The 12,129-nt window shown below is 46.7% G+C and overlaps 1 long non-coding RNA gene across 1 annotated transcript; it reads right to left on the reverse strand.

The window, feature by feature from the left end:
* Positions 1–216: 216 nt before the first annotated feature.
* On the reverse strand, positions 217–8,171 carry LOC124244057 (uncharacterized). Its single transcript, XR_006889870.1, has 3 exons — positions 8,074–8,171; positions 888–1,051; positions 217–308 (listed from the first exon to the last, which is right to left on the reverse strand). It is a non-coding gene; the product is annotated as an uncharacterized LOC124244057 (long non-coding RNA).
* Between the last annotated feature and the right edge of the window lie 3,958 nt (positions 8,172–12,129).

A 12,129-nucleotide genomic window follows, 5' to 3' on the forward strand; every position in this document is an offset into this window, starting at 1 on the left:
GTATATTTACCCTGTGTCTCAGCAATCCCATTCGTAGGTATTTACCCAAGGGAAATGAAAACGTGTGTTCACTCAAAAATCTGACAGCAAACGTTTACAGCAGCTTTATTCAAAATCTCCAAAAACTGCAAACAACCCAAATAAGAACATCTATACAATGGAATACTACTCAGCAATGTAAAGGTCTGAATACTGATGTCTACAACATGGAAGAATCTCGAATGCATTATGCTAAGTAAAAGAAGGCAGACTCAAACGTCTTCCTGCAGTGTTGTTCCGCTTCAATGACCTTCTGGGAGAGGCACAAACTATAGGGACAGAAAACAGAGCAGTGGTTGCCAGTTGCTGGGAGTAGAGAGAGGGGATGACATTTTGGGCTAATGGAACTGTTCCATGTCTTGATTGTGGCGGTGATGACACAACTGTATTTGTCAAAAGTCATAGAATTGTATGCCAAAAAGAGGGAAATTTACTATGTATAAACTATACCTCAAGAAAAGAAAAAGATCCCCACCTAATTGCCTTTCCTTTCCTTCCCTTTGGAGACAATCCAGCCTAATTCCTTCGACTGGTCAAGACTTTCAGCCAACAGAGACCTGCTTAGAAGTTATTCTGTACTTAGAAAGTGCTCTCATTTGGGGGCCTTGTACTCACATATAAAAACATTGAAAGTATGAAAATGCTATTATATGGCTCCCAGGAAGCAAAGGTCTACCCATCTGGGAGGGAACGAAATTATCTCCTGTCCTTCTTGATGCATCACTATCTGCATGGGGGAAGGGCAAACAAAACGAAAAAACGGAGGTCCGCGGAGGCATTTGGCAATTTCTGGTTGGTTTGTTTTTAGGCTTGAACTCCGAGAAGCAGGAGGGGTAGATAAAAATTACCTTTCCTTCCTTGATGAGACTGCCCTGTAGAGCAATAGAAAAATGTAGCCTCTGGACAAGGTTTCGCTGCTCTCAGAAGAGCTTCCCACCACAGGATCAGTTCTGAAGGCTGCAGGCTGTCGGAGTGAGTGCACAAGAGGAAGGCTGCAGAGGGGATGCAGCAGCTGGATTGAAAACAAGAAACAGACTGATGACGTCCGTAATCATAGGTATAATACTTTGAAGGAAATCAATAGGGTGATCGGAAGCAACTAGAAGAAGAGGTCCTTTAGGTAGGATGGTCAGGGAAGACGTTTCTGAAGCTGTACAGACCTAAAAGATGAGATATCATAGGTACCAGAGCACAGAGGGCACAGTATAGGCTGAGGGACAGGCAGATGTGAACACTCTGCTGGAAGAACAGCCACGGAAAGGCAGTCAGCGAGGCTGGGATGTAATGAGCAAGGGGAGAGGGCGGGTGGTGTGGGTGACACAGAGGTAAGGGGGCACTTTCTAGATCAAGAAGAGCACAGTTTTCATATTTGTAGAAAATGTACTTACCCAGTTCGTTGTTTGCCTTTTAGTCTCTATTTTACATCTTGTTGTTGCTGTTGTTAATGGAATATTTTTTCCTTTTTCAAGCCAGTTGTTGTGTACACAGGAAAGCTATTGATTTTTATATCTTCGCAACCTAGTACCTTATTGAACTCTTTTTAGCTCTAAGAGTTTTCAGCTGATTCTCTCTTGGGTTTTTTGGATCTATGATAATAGCGACAGAAAGGAGGAAGGGAGGGAGTGAGGAAAGAGGGAAGCGGGGAGGGGGCTGTTTTCTCCTCCTTGCTAATAATAAAACTCTTATTTAGGCTTGAGATGTTATTTTTTTAGCCAGAATTTCCAGAAAATTTTAGGAAAATAAATATTATAGTTTTTCCTTATTCTAATGGAAAACGTTTCTTGAATTTCACTACTAAGTATAAAGTTGGCTCTTGATTTGAAATAGATATTAATGAATATCTTAGGAACCATTGTTCTATTCCAAGGTTTTTGTTTCTTTGTTTTTTAAGGAGGTATTGCGGCAGGATATTATTCCTATCTATCAAAGATAGTAACAGGAAAAAAAGCAAAATTTTAAACTTTGTTCAGAAAGCACACTAGCAACACCGCATACTCAGCTGGAGGGTAAAAACATCCTCCTCAGCCATTTTCTCTGTGTTGTGGACAATTTTTTTTTAAACAGCTCCTTGATTTTCCTTTGGGTAATACTCCTTTTCGCTTTTTACAAATCAACTTCATCGAAGTTTAATTTACATACAATACATTGTGTCTATTTAAATGTACAGTTTGATGAATTTTGACTGATGGATACACCGGTGAAACTGCCACAGTCAAGACACTGACCATTTCTCTCACCCTCAAAAGATTCCTCCTGCTTCTTTGTGGTCCAGCCCTCCCTTTGCCCACAGCCCCAGGCAACCACTGATCTGCTTTTTTTTTGTCATTATGGATTAGTTGGCATTTTCTAGAATTTTATATTAGTGGACATACTGTATGGAATCTTTTGAGTCTGGCCTCTTCCATTTAGCTCTACTCCCACTTCCAGAAAGATAGATGCAGCCCCTCGAGAGGTACAGAAACTTTGTGCTCCTGAGAGTCGCCTCAGAATGAGCTGTCGGGCCCGCCGGAAGCACTGAGGATGATCTCCCTTTGGGAAACTGGTGAGTAGCTCCAGTGTCAGGGGACAGAGAGGGTTAGTTAGACACTTTGTATTTTGAAGGTTTACAAGGAAAAGTGTTTCTACTCCTGGCATTGAGTTCCTACTCCCTGGGAAGGAAAGGGCAACAGGTGTTCTGGGTACATGAGGGCTCTGACTCCAGGACCAGTCATGACCCAGTGCCCTAGGATTCTGGAGATGGCCATGTGTGTGAACTGAAGGACTGACCTTGGAGACACGGGCACCCAGCACTCAGAGAGATGGTCACAGATGTAAGTCCAAATTGCTGACCATGGAGACCAATTGCCTTGAAAATCCAGATGTGGACCCCAAGGCCCTCTGGGAGATGCCACATGTGCTAGCCACAGGAAGTGACCATGGAGAGCTACCACCTTGAAAACCAGGTCCCAGCACCCTGGGAATTCAGGGAGGTCATATATGGGCATTAGTTTCTTACTGCTGCTGTAACAAATTACCACAAACTTAGTGGCTTAAATGACACACATTTATTATCTTGTGGTTCTGGAGGTGAGAAGTCCAGAATGGGTCTCACTGGGCCAAAATCAAGGTGTTGGCAGAGCTGTATTCTTTCTGGAAGCTCTAGGAAAGAATCCATTTTCTTGCCTTTTCGGCTTCCAGAGGCTGCAAGCATCCTTTGGTTCATGGCTCTTCCATCTTCAAAGCCAGCAACGACCAGTCAAGTCTTTCTCATGACGCTGTCCTTTAGGTTCTGACTCATCTGCATCCCTCTTTCCCATCTAAAGACCTTTGTGATTACATTGGGCTCACCCAGATAATCCAAGCTAATCTCTTTATTTCAAGGTCAGCATGTTGGCAACCTTAATTCCACCTGCAATCTCTGTTCCCCTTTGCTATGTAACATAACATACTCACAGGTTCTCAGGATTAGGAGTGGATATCCTGGGGCGGGGGGGGGGGGGGGGGTGCATTATTTTGCCTGCCACAGTGTGTAAACTGAAAGAGCTGACCACAAATAGCTACCATTTTGAGATCTCCTGTAGAGGCATCCTGGGCGTGCAAGAGATGGCCATCCACATGAATTCAAGGAGGTAGCCACAGAGAGCCGACCATCGTGAGAACGCCTGCACAGTCATCCTGGGCACTCAGGGAGATGACCATGTGCAGGAAGTAAAGAGTGTGCAGCATGCTCCTTTGAAGAAACCAGGGGACCAGACCCAAACGTGCCACAGCACAGAACCAGGACCGTCTGTTGAACTCCCCAGGGTAGCTGACAACAAATTTCACAACTGGCCCGAGGAGCAGCAAGATGCAGGGCAGTTGTGGGTGGTCCCACACCTCTGCTCTCTCCACTGGGATGGGGAAGTTGGACCCACTTCCTTTTGACTATGATGAGCCCCTACAACAGCTCATGTGGAAAGGGGCAGAAATTAAGCTTCCTGCCAAGAAGATAAGTGGGTACTTGAAGCAGAATTAATGAAAAAAAACACTATGAACAAAACATCAAAATTTTAAATAAAGACAGATCCCATCCTGCACTTCATAAAAAAAAAGAGTAAATGAAAAAGTCCTGTTATTTTGAGCATTTCAAAAGCTATTATGAAGTAGATAAAACAAGTATAGAAATTCTAGTATTGTTCTCCGTGAAACGATACCTGTAAGATCACATTTCAGCATTTTGGACAAAAGTACAGCCCCCTGGGAGTTCCTCACTTGTGTTGCTCAGGAGCTGATACAGAAGGATTCAGACATGGATCTTGCCTTGAAAAATAAGCAAGAAGATTTCATAGCAGTTTCTGAAAAACTGTACTGAATGTTTCATTTTTATAATCTCACTTGGCTTGATGAATAACCCACATGGCTTAAATTTTAAATTGCAAATTTCTGTAAAGAAAACATAAAATATAGAGAATAAATCTTACATATTCTAGGGAGTCTTTTTCTTTTTAGAATGAACATCTGAGCATTATGATTATCTGTGGTCAGATAATAATATGGGCTTTACTGGTCTTCACCAAATGAAGTTCTTTCTTTTAAGTTCTCAAGGTTATCAATATCTATGGATAAGAGGATGTGTTGTGAAGGGAACTGGCACGCGGCCCCCATCTGGAGACTTCAAGGCATTGCAGTCCTGTGTATTACGCATGCTGCCATCTTTATTCCTCAACAAGAGACTCTACAGACACTAACATGAGGAAGGGGTCAGCGCTTGGTGCCAGTCTGCAAGGCACAGCATCTCTTCAGTTGCGCCAGCCATCACCTCACCCCTGCACACACTTGCTCTTCTATTTTGCCCACTGTGTCATTATACAGTCTTTGATGGCTCTACAGGTCTCACCTATTGTAGCCTCTCGTAGGGCTCTGGTCATTTTATGAGAAGATCATAGTGAGTTCTTGCATATTAGACTCTGTTCACAGAACTGACTCTTGGTATCCCTGAAGTCTTCAGCGACGCCAGGACACGGCCCTCACGGCTCTACAATGGACAGCCCTCCATGCAGAGCGCCCAGTGCTTTCCCTCCTATTTCTCAGAGGCTCCACACATCTCTCTCAGCAGCACTTCATCACTGCTTATTTCCATGGATTCCTTGTCTCTTCCCACTGGACTCTGGTTCTACCAGAGTCCTTGGAATCTTCTTGAGGGCTGGTTTTACATCCTGGGCAGCAGACCCATGCTGTTGGCTCTGCCTGGAACACCTGTGGTTCCACTGTCTGTCTACCTAATCAACTTACTTACCCTGAGACCTCAGTTGGAATTTTAACTCCCCAGGGAAGGCTTCTCTGACCCCAAGACTAGATTGGAGTCTGATGCTATATGCTTTCATTGCATTCTGTATTTCATAGCATCCACCTCAGTTTGCAGTATTATGTTTGGGCGGTCTTTTGTTTAGGTCCATATTTCCCACGAGGGCATGAGCCATATGCGCAACAGGACTGGGTCTGTTCTCTTGCCATTGCAACTGCTGGGCCAGCTCAGTGCCTGACCCAGAGTAGGACTGAATAAATATATTTTGACCTAATGAAATAAAGGAGAAATGACCAAGTGAATGAATGGGTGAAGACAGTGTTTTCATTCACATAACAGCCAGGGTCCAGGCAGCTCTCCTCAGATTAGCAGGATATCAAAAACATGGGTCCTCGTCTACTTGGGCAAGTGATGGGCCTCTCTGAGCTCCTTGTCCTCATCTGTAGAATGGGGATAACAAAAGGGGCTCATGCAGATTTGGTGAAACTTTGCATATATCCCAAACACTCAGAAGAGTGCCCAGCACAGTAAGCACTAAACAGTATATATCAGCACCTCAAAAACCATGGCTCCGGTAACCGTGGAATTCTCGTGATCAGCAGTCATTGCCGACCCAATGCACTTACCCTGGCTCACATTAATATAAATATTTCATCTAATCTCTTTGTATATTTTTAGTGCTTATTATCCTGTGTCTCCAGGGCTGACTTATCTGTCGGTGCAGTAGCAACAAGGCCCAGGGCCCACAATACTTGCAGTAGCTCACAAAAATAGTTTAATCTCTTCTAAAATCTGAAGGGGGAAAAAAAGAACTTTTAGACTAAAGAAAAATTTTTAATGTATAGTATGAATATATTTGCCTTTATAACAACATAGTCATAAAATATACTTTATATATCTATATATATATGGGGGAGGGAGGGGCCCAGGAAGGCGACAGTGCCCAGTGTCCACACAAGTCATGGTGCAGCCTGTCGGTTCCCAACCTGACACCCTGCATCGGAGCATTCACTCTCCAGTTAAAAGAAAGGAGAACTAAGCTAGCAGTGTGGGGCGGTGTGACATTTGTGTGCACCATCCGAATAGTTTAAGGCAAGGGCAGGCTGCTCCGGGAGAAAGGCCATCCTGGAGTGGGTAATCTTTCTATCTGAGCCAGAGCCGGGCTGCAGAGAGGGCTCAGCCGTCCCCTCCTCCTCATCACCTGCTCTCTCCTGCTGGTCCCTCAGCCTCCCACATCTCCTTGCCTGTACTCACCTCTGGCCCCATGTCCCCCTGGTTTCCTTGGCCGTCCGCTCTCCTCCTCCCGGTTCTGCTAGGCTCGTGGGCAGGCGAGACCCAGCTCTGATCCTCGCCCTAGCTCCTTCCCCTGGCCACTGGCCCTGCTTCCTTCACTTAGCGTTTCCCTTGGCTCCCTCCACCTCCCCTTCCCTCTTCCTTTCTTCACTCCTTATTCTTGCACATTGTCTGCTTTTCTTCGCACTGTAGTTTCTTTGTGATTCCAATTTCAGGATCCCTGTTTTTCCTGCTACCGTTTCATTTTTTTTTATTAGCTCCATGCTCTTGTGCTGAGTTTGTGTTGGTTTGTTTTTTTAACATCTCCTTTCTCCCTCTTGCCCAGCCCCGTTTCACTGTTAGTTCCTTTTCTTTTTTTTTTGCTTCCTTTTCCTCCCAGGACCTGGCCCCGTCCCTCTCACTCCTAACCAGGCTGTGCAAACTGCTCCTCTGCTCCGACCCTCACAGCCCAGAGGACATGGGCTCCCTCTGCCACCAGGGCCCCTGGAAAGGAGACTTGATGTGTGACAGAAACCTCAATGCATAGGCACTAAGTAGATCACGACTTTTCCAATGAAGACATTGGGAAGGAGAGAAATGAGCATGTTGCACATTCTCACGCTTGGCTGCCTATCAGGGTCATACAATTACCTGGGGCCACCTACTGTTGTGCAGAGAAAATGCAGCTTATTTGTTCTGTCTGTAGTCAACCTGCTTGCCTTTGCAGACCAGCACCTCCTCCCACTCCTGCATACACATACCAGCTGGTGGGCGGGCAAAATTAATTGTCCAACCCTGTAAACCAAACAGCCTCTTTAGCAGATATTTAGGCTGTCCTTTGGGTAAAATGCTCAGAGTCTCATGCTTCCTCGTTCCCTGCTTCCCTCTAAGGTGGCAGGGAGCTGGAGGCCAGGAAGCCTGGATGCTCTTCTTCTGGGAAGGAGCGTGGAACCCCCGCCTCCTCCAGTCCCGGGGTGCCGACACTTGTCCTGTCAGTGGTCCCAGATGAAGCCTGGAGCTGCTCTAATTCATGACCTTGTCGCTGTTGGCCCCCCTCAGTTTCGGTGGCATGCTGGAGTCCTCTGAGATATGGCTGCCAACCCCACGTCCTTGGCACAGAGGCCTGGCCACAGGGAATCACTCAGGCTGGATTTCCTGTTAGGTTCTCCACTACTTCTGGGTCCTGTCTGTGTATTAGGGTCACCCAGGAAAGCTAGAAAGCAGCCTCTTCCCCCGCTAACAACATGCTCCATAAATTTCCCGTCTGCCTGAGAGGCTTCCTCCAGAGTCCTCCATGGGAATCTGGGTGGAAATGCTCCTTCCCTTGGGCCCCCCTGATTTATCTCACACACATGAGCATACTAGTCTATATTTAGATGAGGCTTAATATGTGCTTTGCATGATTTAATTCTCATAACAACCCTATGAGGAAAAGGTATTGTTATCATTCACATCTAACAGGCATGGGAACTGAGGCACAGAGAGGTTGAGAGACTCACCCAGGATCACACAGCCCTGTGGGAGAGGGTGGCGCCGGTCTGGGAGCCCTGGTGGCCTGGCTGCAGGATCTCTGCTCTCAGATCGTGCTCTGCAGCTCTCCTGCCTCCTCTGATCCCCTTGGCCTCCTCCCTGCATTCCTCCTTCTACTTCCGCCCCCAGGCCAGAAAAGATGGGATTTATTTCCCCCATGTGTATGCTCTCTCTACCATGAAGCTGATTTATTTACCTTATAAAGAGCAGAGTGGGTTCGGTTTGTTTTGAACATTTTTCTCGGGCATTTTCAGAAAGAGACTGTGTGTTGACGTCAGCTGTGAGGCAAATGTTTCACTTCTTTCTTTGTCCACTTCAGAGAATTCTGGGAACTGCTAAGGCTGGTTGGTGGCGGTCATCCAAGTCCCATATGGAGATCCAGAATGTGTCCTCAAGAGCCTCCTCCCATATCGACTCCAGCCTCGGCATCGGAAGCACGACTAACAGAAGTTGGCCAGGGCTGGCCTCCCGCCCTCCCCCGCCCCGGAGATGGGGAGCAGCGACCATGGTGAGCACCGCTGACCTGCAGCTGCCCAACATGTGGCCGTCGGCCCTGGCAGCCCCCCAGTGAGGCAACTGGTTGCTTCAGGGCAAAGACCTTGTTCGCCTTTCTTCATCTAGCACCTCAGTGGGATCAGGGCTCCTCGCCAGTGTTCCCCATTGAGGGCCAAGGCCCCACAAAAAGCCTTATAAATGGGCATGTGCACCCAGACAACCTGTTGTTTCTCAGAGATCTGGATCTTCTATCAAAATCTTTAAATACTGGGGCTGGCCCCATGGCCAAGTGGTTAAGCTTGTGCGCTCTGCTTTGGCGGCCCACGGTTTCACTGGTTCGGATCCTGGATGTGGACATGGCACCGCTCACCAGGCCATGCTGAGGCAGCATCCCACATAGCACAGCCAGAGGCACTCACACTAGAATAGACAACTATGGGGGGGGGGGAAGGGGGAACGGGGACGATGGGGGACTTTGGGGAGAAGAAGAAGAAGAAAAAAAGAAGATTGGCAACAGATGTTAGCGCAGGTGCCAATCTTTAAAAAAAAACCCACTACCTTTAAATACGTGGTTGATGCCTTAGTGTCGCGTGGTTCTATTGTGCAATTAGCAGCAGCTTTCGTGGCAAAGGCTGTAGCTTTGTAAAGCGCTGTCTTACAAAATGTGAAGTGCAATCTACTGCATGCAGGTCTCTCCAGAAGTGACCATGTTCTAAAACATTTCCTAGACTTCATTCTTTCAGTCATCAAACAAGTCTGTTTTGAGAAGAATCTCTTCTCCCTCCTCATTCCCAAATAAATCCACTTCCGATTGACTCCAAATCCTACACCAGTGGCTCCCCCTGGTGGTCAAGGGTTCTTATGTATCCTCAAGGGCTCCCAGGGACGCTTGTCATATTTTCAGTGTTTCCTACAGAAATTATACTTTCATGGTGAGATTGTACTTACTAAAAATCTTTCTTTGCCTTCATGTGCGATGATAAAGGACCCAAGTGGCATTTATACAGATCAGAACGTTGGATTAGTGCTCTTTAACCGAAATACATGGAAATTTAAATAGTTTATTACATGATTAAAAACAATTTGTTTAGAAGATGGAAACTGTCAAAATGTGGGGTTCACATAGGCAAATGATGCTTGATGAGAAGACAGCGCCCTACTGATGCACTGTCACCATATCTACTATATCTACTGTCCCTTTGAGAGTTCACAATCTCATTGTCACTGTGAGAAATGTCTTTCTTTTTTTTAAAGATTTTATTTTTCCTTTTTCTCCCCAAAGCCCCGCGGTGCATAGTTGTGTATTTTTAGTTGTGGGTCTTTCTAGTTGTGGCATGTGGGACGCTGCCTCAGCGTGGCCTGACGAGCAGTGCCGGGTCCGCACCCAGGATCCGAACAGGGGAAACCCTGGGCCACCGAAGCGGAGCGAGCAAACTTAACCACTCGGCCACTGGGCTGGCCCACTGTGAGAAATGTCTTTTGCCTTATTATGCAAATATCTGTTTTAAAGGATGTCAAGGGGCAGTGGCCAATGAGGTGCTGGATCATTCTAGGATCAAAGACTAGACAATAAAAACTGTCACCTCACTTTATCACTGCCTGAGGCTATTGAAATTGGTGGTGTGTTCAGCGGATTCCCTGGTCCCTCTCTCCCAGGTGATCCTCACCCTGGGAAGGCTGGGGGCCCTTATGGTGTAGCTGTGGCCCTGGGGAGCCATCCACACTGCATCAGGAGGGTGAGTGCTTACACCTGGGGTCACAGTGCCCACTGCTGCTCCCATGTCTTTGCATAGATGGGAGAATGAGGGTAACAACTACACAGCATCCTTTCCTTGCGGAAATTAATAAAAGACACCTTAACTAAACTGGAGTCGGGAAGGCCTGCAGGGGGAGCTCTCACACCCTATCACTCATTGTCAGTTACACCAACCAGGAAGAAAGGGATCTTGCATCTTGGTCAGGAAGTAAAACTACTTTACTACTGAAGGAAGATTTCTCTTCCCACTCTGCAACAGCCCAGCCCAGAGAAGTGCCGCAGCTCAGCCAGTGAGAAGCTGCTGCCGCCCTGAACTGTTACTTTCCCCAACGGAGTTTCATTTAGAACAGTCCCTCCCTACTTCCTGTTTTTCTCTCTAAAGGCAGTTCCCCTTCTTTGTTTGTTGGGTTTGCCATAGCATGCACGTCCCAAATGGCAATTCTTTTGGCTATTCCCAAGTAAACTCATTTTGAGGCTTTTGAAGTCAACATCCTTCTTTGTTCTTTCATAACACTCAATAATTAGAACCCCAGTTTATCGAAGGACTTCAGCAAACACGCTTTGAGAGTTGCTCCATGCCAGGCTCTGCTTTAAATTCAGGGACTACAGAAATGAAGGTCACTATCCTGTCCTCAAGAAGCTCACAGCCTAATGGGAAATGAGACCTGTATTCTAACTACAGACAATCCATGGAATCCTATGTTAGTGCTCTGAATAAGATGTTAATGGGAACACACAGGAGGGAGTAAAACATCTGGGAGGGAAGGTGGTGACAGAAAGCTGGGAGGAGGTGACATTTGAACTGGCCCACTGAAGGATGAGAGGCGTTCTGCAGGAGCAGAAGGCGTGGGCATTCTGGCTTTACTCTGAAAGCATCTAAGAGGGGGAGACGTGAGCTTCTGATGATGCCCTTGATTAATCACTACAAGTTTCTGGCTTCTTTCTCCAAGCCTGTAGATCCCTCAAACGTTCATCCCACTGATTTCACTTGTCTTAGATCACTTTGTTTTTGTTTTCCTGAGAAGGGTCACCCTGAGCTAACATCTGTTGCCAGTCTGCCTCTTTTTGTAGGTGGGTCCCTGCCACAGCATGGCCACTGACAAAGAAGTGGTGTAGCTCCACGCCCGGGAACCGAACCCATGCTGCTGAAGTAGAGTGCGCTGTCACCCAGAAAACCAGTCACTGAGATGACAAGATTGCAGCAGAAAGAGGGTTTAATCACAGGGCAGCCAAGTGAGGAAGCAGGTGAATGAGTCTCAAATCTGCCTCCCAGAAAATGGGGACTCAGGGATATTTATGGGGTGCGGGCAAGGTGGTCTGAAGACTGGAGATGTATGACTGGAGGTGAGGAGAGGGGAGGTGACTGATGATCTGCATAAGGTAGTCAGACTCCATGGCTCTTCATAGGACGCATGTTCCCAAAATGGCCACAGGCCTCATGCTCTGAGGGTGGAGTTTTAGCTCCTTGATGTCAAAAAGGTCACTTGTCTAGCATTTGCACAGGCCCAGTTGATCGGTTGGTGTTCTAAACTGGCCTGAACTGGACAAGGGGTCCTAATTCCTGAAAAGCAGCTCACACACGCATTACCATGGTGACCCAGGCTCTGGGGAGATGTTACCTGTGGGCACCTAGTTGGAGTCAGATAGCATATTGCCTAAGCAGCACAGTTAATAATGGGTGCGGGAACAACTAAAAGCCATAATCAGTAATTGCAAAAAGAACTTCAGGGACTAGCTACTTAATCATCGGTGGCTAAGTTTACCGGTTTCACCC

This window comes from Equus quagga, chromosome 8, assembly GCF_021613505.1.
Source record: "Equus quagga isolate Etosha38 chromosome 8, UCLA_HA_Equagga_1.0, whole genome shotgun sequence".
NCBI lineage: Eukaryota > Metazoa > Chordata > Mammalia > Perissodactyla > Equidae > Equus > Equus quagga.